Here is a 14961-nt window from a genome sequence, read left to right on the forward strand (position 1 = left end):
CAAGCAGGAAACACCATCAGAGCACTCCTGACATATGGTTGTCAAGCCTCTGCTTAAAGACCTCCAAAGAAGGAGACTCCACCACACTCCTTGGCAGCAAATTCCACTGTTGAACAGCTCTTACTGTCAGGAAGTTCTTCCTAATGTTTAGGTGGAATCTTCTTTCTTGTAGTTTGTATCCATTGCTCCGTGTCCGCTTCTCTGGAGCAGCAGAAAACAACCTTTCTCCCTCCTCTATGTGGCCTTATCGAGACCCTGATTGTGGCATGAGAATGCTGGATGCTGACATTGGCTGTCTATTGATGTATTCATACTTTACAGACAACTCCTGTTCCTAAACTGTCTGTGATAGTCATAAGACATCTGGGCCCTCTGTTTATGAGTCAACTTGGCACTGCTCAGCAAGGTATAACAAAAGCCATCTGCCAACATTAGACATCTGTGTAGATATGCCAAACACTAAACCAACCTCTCTCTCCCACCCACCCTCTCTCTCTCTCTTTCCATGCACATAGGAATGAATATAGCAGTCTATGTATTCCTAAGTGTTTGCATTTCCACCAGCTGTCCAACTCTAATTTCTTGTCATATTTCCTGCATTAAACTCACAGTATCTAATTAGTATCTAAAAAAGCAAGAAAATCCTGTTTGAGGAAGCAGCAGACATAAAACAAGATTGGAGGGGGCATAATTTTTATAGCTTTGTGTGGCAGCCTCAAAATAAATGAGTTATGAATAGCACCTTCTTCCTCTGCACAGGAACATAGGAAGCTGCCTTATACTGAGTCAGACCATGGTCCATCTGGGTCAGTATTGTCTACACAGGGTTCTAAGGATGGAACATTCCCAGCCCCACCTGGAGATGCTGGGGGTTCAACCTGAGGCCTGGCAGATGCTCTACCTCTGAGTTGTGGCCCCTCCCCTGCATCTGTGTTGTGCTTCCTTTCCATTGGAAGAACACAATTTAAATGAAGAAACAGTGTCGGAAATACAGGGCTTGAGAGAGATAAATGATTGGCAGGAGAACATTGGGATATTCCAGATGCAGTTGGCAACAAGGTCAGAGTAGCTTTGTTTGCAGGGCTTCATAGGGGGACATGGCAGTAGAGATTAGGGAACATCTGTCAACAGTCCCCAGTGATGTGGGAGGAAAGAAAAGGAAGAGAAGGAGGAGGAGGTAAGTAAGGGGAGGGAGGAGGAGGAGGAGAGGAGGAGGAAGAAGAAGAAGAGAGACAAAGTGGGAGAACATGATCCACATTTGATGGACTCTTCAAAGTGCCCCTGCCCCAAGGATTCACTTGGTTATTCTGCAGGATGGTTCTGCCCCAGTAAATTCTCTCTGTGCATGGGTGAATAAGGCCACATTCAGACCATACATTTAAAGCACTATGATGTCACTTGAAACAGTCATGGATTCTCCCAGAGAATTCTGGGAGCTGTAGTTTGATAAGGGTGCTGAGAGTAGTTAGAAAACCCCTAATCTCTGCACAGAGCTACAGTTCCCTAATTGACTTAACAATCCCACTTGCCAGAGACACCAACTTGGGCCCCAAGCTATGGGTGCCAAGCAGTGTGTGTCATGTCATATTGCGCCTGCGCCTGCTGCTCGGCCTTCGCCCTTCCCGCTGCCACTCTCTGGCACCACTGCAGGGCCAGGGCTTCTGCCTCTACCATGGGGCCTCTGTTGGGGCCCGTCATATCTGCAGACGCACCATGGAAGCTTGTCGGCAACTGCGGCAGGCCACAACAGAGGCCCTACGGTAGAGGTAGAGATCCCTGGCTCCATCACTGCTGCTGTGCCAGAGAGTCAGTGGTAAGATAGCAGGTGGTGGTGTTAGAGGTGAGGCACCCTCAGTGGCTCTGTCAGGGGAATGGGTGTGATGGTGCCTCTTAACAACTCTCAGCTGCCTTAATAAACTAAAGTTCCTAGGATTCTTGGGGGAAGTCAAGACTGTTGAAAGTGGTTTAATGTTTCCTTAAGTGTATGGTGCAGATGTGGCTTCAGGTGTGGGTATCTGATCCCAAGCCTGAGACCCCATCCACATTTCCCTCTGCAGTCTTATCTCTCCAAGCCTGGAGCATTAAATCCTTGGGTTTGGTGTGTGTGTGTGCATCTAACTTCACTATGGAGAGTCCCCTCCCTGGGGTCGAGTTCCATTTTTATTGCAATTCTATTTACAGCCACTTAAGAAAGGAAGGAAGCAAGCGAGGAAGGAAGAATCCCCTGCCCCAAGTTCATTATCTGGAAAACATTGTTCTGATTGAGGAAATGAGAGGTAAGATACAAAAGGCCTGGACCAATGGATACAGAGGTTGCACTTGTTTGCACTAATCTGTATCTGGTAGCCTAAGCAACAGTTCAGTCTTAGAAAATAGCTGCCTTCCTTGTGAGTTTATAAAGAAAACATACCCGCTTTTGCACACATGACATTCTAGGCTGACCACAAGCAGAGGAGTAGGAGTCCCAAACAGACAGCCTGTGTTCGCTTTGAAAACAAGGCTGACTCAAGCTCTTTTGCTACCTAGCTGAGGGCGGGGAATGAAATTTGCATGTGTGCGTGTTCACATTCTTCATGACTTTTCTGATTGCACTCCCTCTTTTCACTGATCCATCAAAGGAAAACCAATAGTATTAAGGGGGAGGGGGTGCACTTTGCAGGAATGTGTCTGAGAGAGAGAAAGTGAGGGATGGACAAAAATGTATTTCAGTTCTCTTTGTTACTGTTTTTTTTTTTCATTCTTAAATTCTGTTATCCATATTTCTGCAGCAATTTCCCCTTATATAATGTGTTTTGTGTGCATTTTTAATGCACACTTTACCCTACTATAGGCACATTACTTGGCTGGACAGCAGCATTGCAAAATTTGGAGAAGTATAAATTTCGAAGGATTGCTCTGTTTCAGTTTGCATATTTGCTTTGCAAAGTGCAAATTCTGTAGGCTAGCTTCTAAATGTGAACTGAATCAAAATAATTATCCCTTCCTTATATGCAATGTTTTCTTTTCCTCTCTGAAAGAACTGCAGTCTTCTGCTGCATACAAGTGAATGAAAAAAAGTGCCAATTCAATGGATGGAATCATAGAATTGTAGAGTTGTAAGGAATCCAAGGGTCATCTAGTTCAGGTATCTCAGCTAAAGCATCCATGACAAATGGCCATACAACCTCTGCTTAAAAACCTCCAAGAAAGGAGAGTCCACAACAGCTCTTACTATCAGACAGTTTTTCTGTATGTTTCGTTGGAATCTCATTTCTTGTACAGTGGTACCTCAGGTCACAGACGCTTCAGGTTACAGACACTTCAGGTTACAGACTCCGCTAACCCAGAAATAGTACCTCAGGTTAAGAACTTTGCTTCAGGATGAGAACAGAAATTGTGTGCCGGTGGCGCAGCGGCAGCAGGAAGCCCCATTAGCTAAAGTGGTGCTTCAGGCTAATAACAGTTTCAGGTTAAGAACGGGCCTCCGGAACAAATTAAGTTCTTAACCCGAGGTACCACTGTAACTTGAAGCCATTAGTTCGAGTCCTACCCTCCAGATCAGGAGAAAACACGCTTCTTAGATTTGAAAGCCCTTAAGATATTTGAAGATGGCCATCATATCTCCTCTCAGTCTCTTCTTTTCCAGGCTAAACATACCCAGCTCCTTCAACCGTTCCTCATAAGGTTGGGTTTCCAGATCCTTGATCATCTTGGTTGCCCTCCTCTGCACACGTTCCAGCTTGTCAACATCCTTCTTAAATTGTAGTGCCCAGAATTGGACACAGTATTCCAGGTGTGGTCTGACCAGGGCAGAATAGAGTGGTACTATTACTTCCCTTGATCTGGACACTATACTTCTGTTCATGCAGCATAGATTAGCATTAGCTTTCTTTGCTGCAGCATCGCACTGTTGATTCATGTTAAGCTTGTGGTCCACCAAGACCCCTCGATCCTCTTCACATGTACTGCTAGTAAGCCAGGTGTCCCCCATCTTATATTTGTGTATCTGGTTCTTCCTGCCTAAGTGCAGAACCTTACATTTGTCCCTATTGAAATTCATTTTGTTAGTTAAGGCCTGGTTCTCCAATCCGTTAAGGTCATTTTGAATTCTGATTCTGTCTTCTACAGCATTAGTTACCCCTCTCAGTGCTGCAATCAGGAAAACTCCTATGGGGTGAGAAGGCACAAATCCCCTTCCCCAGTCTATTTGTATTTACAGTGTTACCTCAAGTCACAGACGCTTCAGGTTACAGACACTTCAGGTTACAGACTCCGCTAACCCAGAAATAGTGCTTCAGGTTAAGAACTTTGCTTCAGGATGAGAACAGAAATTGTGCGGCGTCAGTGCAGTGGCAGCAGGAGGCCCCATTAGCTAAAGTGGTACCTCAGGTTAAGAACAGTTTCAGGTTATGCAACGGGCCTCCGGAACGAATTAAGTTCTTAACCTGAGGTACCACTGTATTCCCAAGATTTCAGAAAGGGAATCTGTTTCCATGGAGGCTTTTCCCAATTTGCCCAGGACCTTTTGAAATCAGCTCAGCCCCTTGGGTTGGGCTGGTCTTGGTTTAACCGTTAGGATGGAAAGACCTATTATTGAAGGAACCCCACCCCACCAAAAATAGGAAATGCAGAATGGGAAATGAATTACACTGAAGTCTGTCATTTTGATTCCATTAGGGCTTAGGCCCTTGGTACCAGTAAAGTAATCTTGTTGAATGTCGTCTGAAACAGGGTGGGCAGAAAGTAGATGCGCATCTGCTGGTAGACCTTTGGGTGGGTTTCTGATCCCCAATTGTCTAACAACAGGAAACACTGGATAGCTCCGGTGGTAGAGCATGAGACTCTTAATCTCAGGGTCCTGGGTTCGAGCCCCATGTTGGGTGAAGGATTCCTGCACTGGGGGTGGTTGGACTAGATGACCCTCATGATCCCTTCTAATTCCACAGTTCTGTGGTGTCCATACACACCCAAAATAGGTTTCTAAAAAATAATGCTTTTGGGGAAGCCAGCAGCCAGCAAATGCGGGCACTGTCTCACCAGCCTCAGCCTGCTCTCAGTCAGCCCCCACTGTCTTCTTTCTAAAAACCAGTACAGTGGTACCTCGGGTTACATACGCTTCAGATTACATACACTTCAGGTTACAGACTCCGCTAACCCAGAAATAGTACCTCGGGTTATGAACTTTGCTTCAGGATGAAAACAGAAATCGTGCGGTGGCGGCGCAGCAGGAGGAGGAGGCCCCTTTAGCTAAAGTGGTACCTCAGGTTAAGAAGAGTTTCAGGTTAAGAACGGACCTCTGGAACAAATTAAGTTCTTAACCCGAGGTACCACTGTACAGGGATGGCTTTGCATTGGCTCTGATGCCACCTGCTGTTGGGTTTCCTTACCTTCCATCCTGCCAGTTGCATTGGTCACCAGCTGCCACTGCCAGGAGTGGGCTGACAGAACTTGCATGTTTTTGTTCTGTTGCTGATCAGTTCCTAGGCTGGGAATATGCTCAGAGGTTCCTTGTTGCTTATTTCTTAGCAGCTGCGCTTCCTAAGTTGCACCTGGCTGTGGTTTGCGGACCTCAGGTTTCCAGTAAAAGGAGAGAGAAAGAATTGGGGGTGGGGAGGGGAGGGTATCCTACCCACCGTGGCGCTAAAACCACCCCATCTCGTCTAGTATCGTGTCCTTTTGCCTCGATCTGCTTTTCGCTTTTTAAAAACAGGAATTTAGCTACAGGCAATTGCTACGGTGTATGCTGCCATCTTGTGGCTACCAGGAGAAAAGCAGCAGAAGAATTTAGTGGGTGAGGTTATTTTTTAAAAAGGACCATGTTCACACTCCAAAATAGGCACCCAACTTCTGGACAAAGAAACCCCGATTTCTTTACCGCCCTTTTATTGCCTAAAGCAGCACAGGTTGCTGATTAGTAGGCATCATGCACTCTGCAATTACTAATTGTGGAGAGAGACAAAAATAGGCAACGATGCTCTGTCCTCACAACTAGCGATGGAGAAGGAATTTCTCAGGATTCCCATTTTAGTGCAGACCTTCCTCATTTGCACTTCCCAAATATGTGTAGAGAAATCAATGCAGCTATCCTTGCAAATCTCTGCTGTGTGCATTTTGTGATGCAGCTCGCTCGTTCTCTCTTTTTAAAAAGGACCAAAGTGCCCACAATAAGGAAAACTGGGCAGAAAATGCACATACGGGATTAGCGAAAATAACTTTGAAATGCATTATATTTGGGAATGTTCCTTGCATTGTGTGTGTGTGTGTGTGTGTGTGTGTGTGTATTGTTGATGTACTGCATTGACTTTTTCTTGTATGTGCCATATAGGCAGCAGCAGAATGGGTGGCAGAATGCAAGTCCCCACCCCCACCCCCCAAGCAAGGAATTTGCTTCCTCATGTGCTCCCATCCCATTTCTGAATTCCTGTTATTAACATATACTGTTGTTTTCCTCGGAAATATCCTTTGCCCCTTCTGTGCCACCCCTCTGTCTTTTCCCCCTGGTGTCATCAGTGCTGTACTATATTGATTGCCGATTCTAAAGATAGCTGTCCACGTTCTTCTGCCTCTCTGGTACATGCCCACACTTCCACTCTTGCCAAATCAGTTTGATCTTAGCTTCTGGGATTTGTGGTACCAGCTGAGCAGAACCCAAGCCTGGAGCTGTTCCCCTCCCCTCCCACCTTCATCTTAACTTTCTAGCCCTCCAGGGAGAGCATTGTTGCGTTCAGGTCTTCCTTTGGGGCTTGCCATAGGTATCTGGCTGACCGCAGGTTTCTGGGCTGGATGGGTCATTGGCTTAATGCGCTCCACCTCCCAAAGAAACCACATTTAAAAATGCCTAGCATAAAACCCCCTGGATCTATTTACCTGTGATTTGGCTGGTTACTTGCCTAGGAGAACCTCTTTGATGTATGTCATTTTCTTTCTACTTCTTAAAATCGTTATAGTAGATTAATACCATCCATCTTCCAGTTATCTACCTGCCTGGTTCAGATAGATCAGTGCTTCCAAAACTTGGGTCCCCAGCTGTATATTGTTATTAATAATTATAATAATAATAATAGTTTCATGCTCTACCAACAGAACTATACATGCTGCTTTTGTCCACATTGCTGAAAATTTCTCGGTCTAGTAGGACCAGTTTGATTTGCAAGACTCAGATTGGTTAATTTTTTGTTGCATATATTTCAACAATCCCAAAGTTTGAGTGTCAGTAGCACAGTGTTGTAAGGACACGGGTGGTGTTGTGGTCTAAACTACAGAGCCTAGGGTTTGCCGATCTGATCTGAAGGTTGGTGGCTCAAATCCCCGCAACGGGGTGAGCTCCCATTGCTTGGTCCCTGCTCCTGACAACCTAGCAGTTCGAAAGCACGTCAAAGTGCAAGTAGATAAATAGGTACCGCTCTGGCGGGAAGGTAAACAGCGTTTCCGTGCGCTGCTCTGGTTTGCCAGAAGCAGCTTAGTCATGCTGGCCACATGACCCGGAAGCTGTGTGCTGGCTCCCTCGGCCAATAAAGCGAGATGAGCGCCGCAACCCCAGAGTCCGTCACGACTGAACCTAATGGTCAGGGGTCCCTTTACCTTTACCTAGCACAGTGTTGTAAAGGTGTGATGATCTGTCATGGAACAATCCCATCAGTGAAGAAAACAGTGAGTACTCAGACCTCAGTGTTTGCTGCAAAGGGGTCCCCATAACAGTTCACACTTCAGGGCCCCCAAAATGTAGGTTCCCCCACTGCATATGATGTAGGCATGTCCTGTCATGTTTTCTTTCTGGTCAGAAATTATTGTTTGCATTAAAACTTTGTTTTGGATAAATCCTTGATATTTGTGGGTGTTCACAAATGCTTAAATCACATTCCTGTGGTGTGTGGGCTAACAGATGGCCAACAAAATGGTAATAGATGAGCCCAATGATGGCAAAAAGATGTACATTGCAAGGCTAGAGGGACAAATACCCACTATTCAGTGTTCTGAGGACATCACTGCCCAAAAGATGATGCAAAAATCTGCATGGGAGTTATGACATCCTTTATATATGTTTCTGTTTATAAGGTGACAATTACCACCCATGCAGTCTTAAAATAAATCTCTTTCAGACTCATCGAGAATGAAGCTTTGCCTGTTTTGTCTCCAATACGCTTCTAGAAAAGAAAAGAAGGATGTTAACCCAAAAATATTTTCCACATTTTAATTCCCCCTCCCTAAGTTTCATATAATAATTTATAAATGTAACCAACCATGCCACCATCCTCTAGTTCATGTAGCATTGCTTCTGTTTTAGGTTGATATCTCAGTCCATATTTTCTTAGGAGAATTTGCAGTGCATACCTTGCTTGAAAATATCCAGATCTTAGAGGAAAGCAGGAGTGCATTTGTGTGTGTGTGTTTCTGGTGATGTAAGCACTTTTAGCTGTGCAATGGAACTTTCCCTCCCTTTCCTCTCCCCAGTTGCCCCCTAAATCTGCTCTGGGAGGTTGGGGAGAAAACCCACAATAGATATAAGGGGCTTATGGGGAGGGTGCAGGAAGCAGAGGGAGGGAAGTTCTGTCCATTACTTCTTAAGAAAGCTATGTTGTATTATAGGAAATAGCATGTTGGATAGGAAAGAGCCTAGTTCTAGCTAACTAGGATGATGATGCAAAGAGCCATGCTTGGTCTTTCATCTCTGCAGAAGAGAGGCAAAGGAAAAAGTCTATGGGGGGGGGGGGAGCAAAGAAGAAGAGGAAATAGGAAGTAAGATTTGCAACCCTGAGACTATCAGTCTAGCACCTGAGGAAATGTTAGCACAGGATAGGTCAGAAAGACAGGGGCATTCCGAGGTAGTGATGGGGGGATGACAAAATGGCGACCCCCTGATCGGCGGCACCCCCCGGGGCACACACCATGCCCCCTGAGACGCACACCACTCTGGGTACCAGAGCAGGTTGCTTCACCTCTGCAGAAAGATAGTCTAGGAAGTGTTGGTTGTGAAAGAAATATTAGGCATAAAAAGAGAATTCCCTGGATGATTAAGATCCAGGTTTGGAGCAAGTTCTCTTTGGTGAGAGAACCACAGCAGAGATTTAAATTCACAAAATATATGGCAAACTATAAAATGAAAATAAAGGTGGGTAGACCTATAAAATATCCTCTTCTAAGTTGCTTCCAAAGTTCTCCTCTTTCCCTAGCATAGAAAAAACCCTCACACATTTGGTTAGTTAAAAATGATTTACTTACAAACTCTTCAAAAGTCAGACTCATGCATTTCCATACAGCAGTCAAAAAACACGGGGAGCAGAACTTAGGTTAGTTCCAAAGTGGTGTAAATTCCCAAATCATAGGACCATAAAGATAGCTTTGTAGGAAAAGCCATGTGGTCTGAGCTTGGAGCAACCACCTCAGACCTCTTTATAGAGGTTCACATGGTAGAATGAGGCAACAATAGGCTGGACTTCCTCCCAAGATGAGGGGAAGTGACCTAGCTAAGCCTGGCAGCACAGCTTACTCTATGGCATTAATGCCCTCATGCATTAAGTAAACTTAAGCATATTGGTTATATGAGGCTGGTTATCCCACAGGAAACACAGTGTTACATCTTCCAATTTACTTCCTTCCCTTGCAAACCCATCAGTCTTCAATACAAGCTGAGTTTCATCCCAATACTTCTGAAAGCCTAAGCAAACCTCTCTTGTTCGTGCAAATTTTCATACAAATTACCTGCAAAACAGTAGATGAGATTAAGTGAACCTTTTTAAAGAAAAAAAGCACTGCTTAAAACAAAAAATGAAGAGGGATTGGAAGCAGCAGCAACAGCAGCTGGGGTGGGGGGAGTCAAGATGGTGAAATTTCTCCCAATATGCTTAAAGGTAAAAGTACCCCTGCCCGTACGGGCCAGTCTTGCAAGACTCTAGGGTTGTGCGCTCATCTCACTCTATAGGCCGGGAGCCAGCGCTGTCCGCAGACACTTCCAGGTCACGTGCCAGCGTGACAAGCTGCATCTGGCGAGCCAGCGCAGCACACGGAACGCCGTTTACCTTCCCGCTGGTAAGCGGTCCCTATTTATCTACTTGCACCCAGAGGTGCTTTCGAACTGCTAGGTTGGTAGGCGCTGGGACCAAACGACGGGAGCGCACCCCGCCACGGGGATTCGAACCGCCAACCATGTGATCGGCAAGTCCTAGGCGCTGAGGTTTTACCCACAGCGCCACCCGCATCCCATCCCAATATGCTTAGGAGTTGTTTAAAACCAAAATATTAAAAGCTCAGCTGAAATATATACTGCTGATCAAAGGCCAATGGTGGGGAACATTTTTGGCCTAGCGGGCCAGATCTTTATGGTGGGCCTGGTGGGCCAGATTTCCTGGAGAGCCAACACTGACAGATGGATGGAACCACCCACTTATCAATAATCTGTAGTAACCAGTCTGTAGGGCTAGTCTGCACTTTTACATAGTTTACATGACATCAATGCAACTGGAATAAGTTTAATATAAAATATATCCCGCATGAACTATCTGTGACCCTGTTACAAGCTCCTATCTCAGATACGACCGTGAAAGAACAGCTAACATCCTGACCCTAATAGTTGCAGAAAAGATCAGAGCAGTTATCTTTGTGTTTTCCAGAGATAGTTTTCAGCCTCTTGAGCAGGAAGCAGATGTCTCTCACACATAATGAACATCTCTTTAAAGGTAAAATTATGATTCATGGACTGCGAAAATTATGATTCATGGACTGTAAAAATAAATCCGTGGTCTTCCCAAAATTAAAGCCCTCTTCACTTTAAACATATCTCACAAGAGTACACTAGAAGCAACAAACAGCAGTTCAAAGGACTTGGTGTCATGTTATCCAACTCACTGAGGAATTCCCCCTCCCCTCTCTATAAAAGTTAGTGGCAAAGTATATCATAACACCAAGGTTTTCAGTAGTTAGTTAGCTCTCAGTTCCAACAGGACCACCTCTTTGCTCCTCAACAATCTCAAAGGTCAACCCTACACTTTTCTGAACCAAGGACCAAAGGAATGGGTGAGAGACTCTGTTGCCTTGCTGCCTTTGTGGGAAAACTCCAGTTATCCTTCTGAAAGATCCATCTGCAAGATTCATAATCTTAGAAGGTTCAACAAGCATTAAAATGTCATCCAGAGCACTATACAAATGCAGTATCTATACTTCTGTGTTGCTCTGGGGTTTATTTTTTTCTTTCAGGTATTGCAGATGGCCTGCAGCTGCGTTCCACACAAAGCTCTCATGCAACCGTTATCTTTTCATCATATCCATCCACACTTGGGTGTGTGCTCTCTGACCACATGGCTTCCTAAAACATTGGTTTCGTCTACTGATTGCTTCATGTACTTCCTAACCACTCAATGGAGCTATGATGAAAGAGTGTTTTTGCAATATTTTCTCTGTTGCTATAAGCTTATGAAAGTGAAAAGGCCGGATTGCTCAGCAAGTAGAAGAAGTAGAACAAGTGCATCTCTGAGCACCTTAATGACTGCAATCATGATGGTTACCTCAAGGATCAGTCTTCCTCTGATTAGCCCTTGCTGGAGACAGGGGTGTGAGAATCAGCCACTTTCAGTTTCTTTCACGTCAGCTTGGTATTTTTTATTTTTTTAAATCCTCATGAATTTCCCCCCTGATATACACATTTTTGTGTGCAATCTTACCTGCTATGCACATTTTTGCAAATGAATTTCCCCAATACAATGCAGTTTTATAGGTTGCATCACTGATATATGCATTTTTATGCACACGTTATCCTGGTATATTTATTTTGGATGCATTGCTTGACTGGAGAACTGCATTGCAATATTCAGAGAAGTGTAAATTTCAAAGGATGGCTGTGTTTCGGTTCACATATTATTTTGAAAAATGAGAAATAGGTAGGTTGGTCTTTAAGTGCAATCTGAATCAAACTGCTCCTCCATCTCTAGCTGGAGAACCCGAAAGGGAGAGAACTCATGCTCATGTCCTTATCGTTGGCTTCCCATTGGGGAATTTGGTGGGCCACTATGAGAACAAGTTGCAGGACTAGGTAGACCTTTGGCTCGATTCAGCAGGGCAAGCTCTACTTATGTTATTTTCATTTAGATAGACAATTAGTTAAGTCACAATCCAGAGGCATATATTGGGTAAATCCAAAGTGTGAAAGAATTGTTAAAAGTTTGCAAAAAGTATCTGCAATGACTGAGTTTCACAAGGAACACTTGCAGCACAATCTGATGCTGTGTCCAAGGGGACTTACTCCCAGGTAAGGGTGCTTAGGACTGTAACCTTAGACAATGAGCAATAGTTGAGCCCCTAACTCTAATAAATAAATGAAACAGCTGTAAAATTGATCAAGGCAAGGCAGTCCCCTGCAGGTTAAAAAATGACAATGCACCAGCCTTTTACATAGGATAACAACTAATAAGCCAAAGTGTTGGTGCTTGTTGAAAACTATCCACTTTGCAAAAACAGAACTAATTATTTAAGGCGCCAATCTAAGGGAGGAACAGAAACCGAAAGTGGTAGAATTACATTATCCAAAACTCTGCAATGCAGAAGTGGGAGCAGAGGAATGCTACCGAGTTCTTCCACCCCATATTAATTTCCCCTCCCAATACTACTGCATTTTAAACACTATTTCCATTCCAAAAAGGAAGAGGGTGACCAGCTCCTCTGTGCTGTGTCTGCACTTCCCTTGCTGTAACGTAGGAGGAACGGCCATAGCTAGGTTCTAGAGCATCTGCTTTGCATGCAGAAGGTCCCAGGTTCAATCCCAAGCATCTTCGGGTAGGGCTGAGAAAAGACTTCTACCTGAAATCCTAAAGAGCTGCTGCCACTCAGTGTGGACAATACTGAACCAGGTGGATGAATGGTGCTTCTAGGCAGCCACCTATGTTTCTAATAGATTCTGATATTTGCATTTAGCGGGGGAAACCTGATGGGAACCGAGGGGGAAGAGCTCATGTATATGAAAGATTCCGTTCTGCATATAAACTGTCAAACCACCACCTAGTCAACTGTGCACATGTAGTCCCCATGAGACATTGCCAAAAAAGCCTGAAAATGAATGCCACAAAGGTTTAACAGATGACAAAGTACAAAGCTAGATGACTCATCCTATGCTATTCATTCAGTTAAGAATACTTAAGAAGAAGAAAAACTGGCATCACCTATGGGAACTCTACCAGACGTAGGAAGCTGCCACCTACTGAATTAGACCATTGGTCTATCTACCTCAATTGTCTACCCTAGGGTAGGCCCAGGGGCCAAATGCAATCCTCCAAGTTTCTCAATCTGGCCCTTAGGACTTTCCCCACATTGCACCCCTACCCAGCCACACCTCCAATCCCCAGGCTGTCCCTGTCACCAGCCTTACCTCACAATTCTTTGAGTATTTTTGACAGGCTGGAATGTGCCTCTGAATTCCGATAAAGATTTTTGCTTGCCTGAATGGCGGAAAAGAAGAGAGGAGTGTGTGTGTATTGAAACACATTCCCTTCAACACTTTGAAGCCAAAATCTGGGACACAATCTTCCTGGATGCCATCTTCCCATTTTAATTTTTTTTTTTATTGAGAGCACAACAGTCATTTTGGTAGCCATGATCTTGTGCAATTTTATGCTGCAGTTCCCCACGACCCAAATGCAAAATCGCACTGTGAAATCACACAAGACCAAGACAACCAAAATGGCCACCTTTCTCTTGCGATAAAAAATGGGATGTCCTCCCCCCCCCCCCCAGGTATGAAAACAAGTTAATATCCTCTTGAGACAAGGTGCTTGAGAGGGTGGCGGTGGTCTCGCTTCAGGCATCCTTGGCAGAGACTGAATACTTGGATTTATTTCAGCCTCACTTCAGACCCAGTCATGATGCTGAAACTACCTTGGTTGTCCTGGTTGATTACATTTGATGAGAGAGAGATGGGGGGGGGGCAGTATGACCCTCCTGTTTTTCTTGACATTCTGGCAACTTTTGATACCATTGACCATTGCATGTTTCTGGAGCTACTGAAGGAGGTTGGGTTGGGGGCAGATTGTGGGTGGAGTCAGTACTCCCTCCCTGTGCAACAGCAATAGAGGGAGCAACAAAACATGTTTGGATCTGGATGGGGAAGTGGCAGAACTTTCAAATATCTCCCTGGCTGCGCAGAGTGAGTGAGCTAATAGGTGACAGCTGGGAAAAGGGTGAGTGCCCAGGTGGGCACCTTCGTATATCAAGGTCCCTTTCTCTACCCTCCTGAAATATACTTGGAGTCGAGTGTGGATTTCATGCTCTTTATTCAGCTCGTAGTAGTGAGGAATCAAAGTTCCCCCAAACTGTCTGCTTTTTACACAATGGGCCCCACGTGATTGGCTAGTTCCGGGATTCTCCTGTACGCCAATCAGGTTGTGGATTCACTTCCACCTGGAGCTGGATTGGGTGGCTCCTGCGGACCAATCAGACTGCTGCATTCTGGATCCTATTGTTCCAGGACCAATCAGACTGCTGCATTCTGAATGCTATTGTTCTAGGACCAATCAGACTGCTGCATTTTGGATCTTATTCAACTCAGTACATAACACCTCCCCTTCCATTCCTCCTCCCATGAGGGATTCTTTCTTCCTCAACACAGTCATACAAAGTTTTGTGGGCACTAAGCTTAGACCTCTTTGGACTATTTTGGATTCCACTTCCCTCTACCCACTAAGGTTTTACTTCCCAATATATATTTTTGGTACTTGTGCACATCTCTGTGATACGTCAAGTCTACTCATGCCTTCCTCTTGCATGTTGCTATTTTGACTACAGCAGTGGCAGTTACATAATTTAATCAGAATTAGGATATACATTGATTCCTACTGAAATTATTTGCCCACACTAATAGTAGCACATTGAACATGGCTTGGAAACAAATGGCCTGGCAGCAAGCAAGTGCAGATCTCTGAGCATAGGTAACATGCTTACACTGATAGGATCTTATTCCTGCCAACAACCTTGCTGCAGCATTCTGCACTAACTACAGTTTCT

General features: G+C 44.7%; 1 long non-coding RNA gene across 1 annotated transcript; it reads left to right on the forward strand.

The window, feature by feature from the left end:
- The first annotated feature begins 2152 nt into the window (after positions 1–2152).
- On the forward strand, positions 2153–8139 carry LOC310669797. The gene is made up of 2 exons (XR_014507399.1): positions 2153–2276; positions 8079–8139. It is a non-coding gene; the product is annotated as an uncharacterized lncRNA (long non-coding RNA).
- The last annotated feature ends 6822 nt before the right edge of the window (positions 8140–14961 follow it).

This window comes from Podarcis tiliguerta (genome assembly GCF_965153285.1).
Source record: "Podarcis tiliguerta genome assembly, chromosome: Z".
Taxonomy (NCBI): domain Eukaryota; kingdom Metazoa; phylum Chordata; class Lepidosauria; order Squamata; family Lacertidae; genus Podarcis; species Podarcis tiliguerta.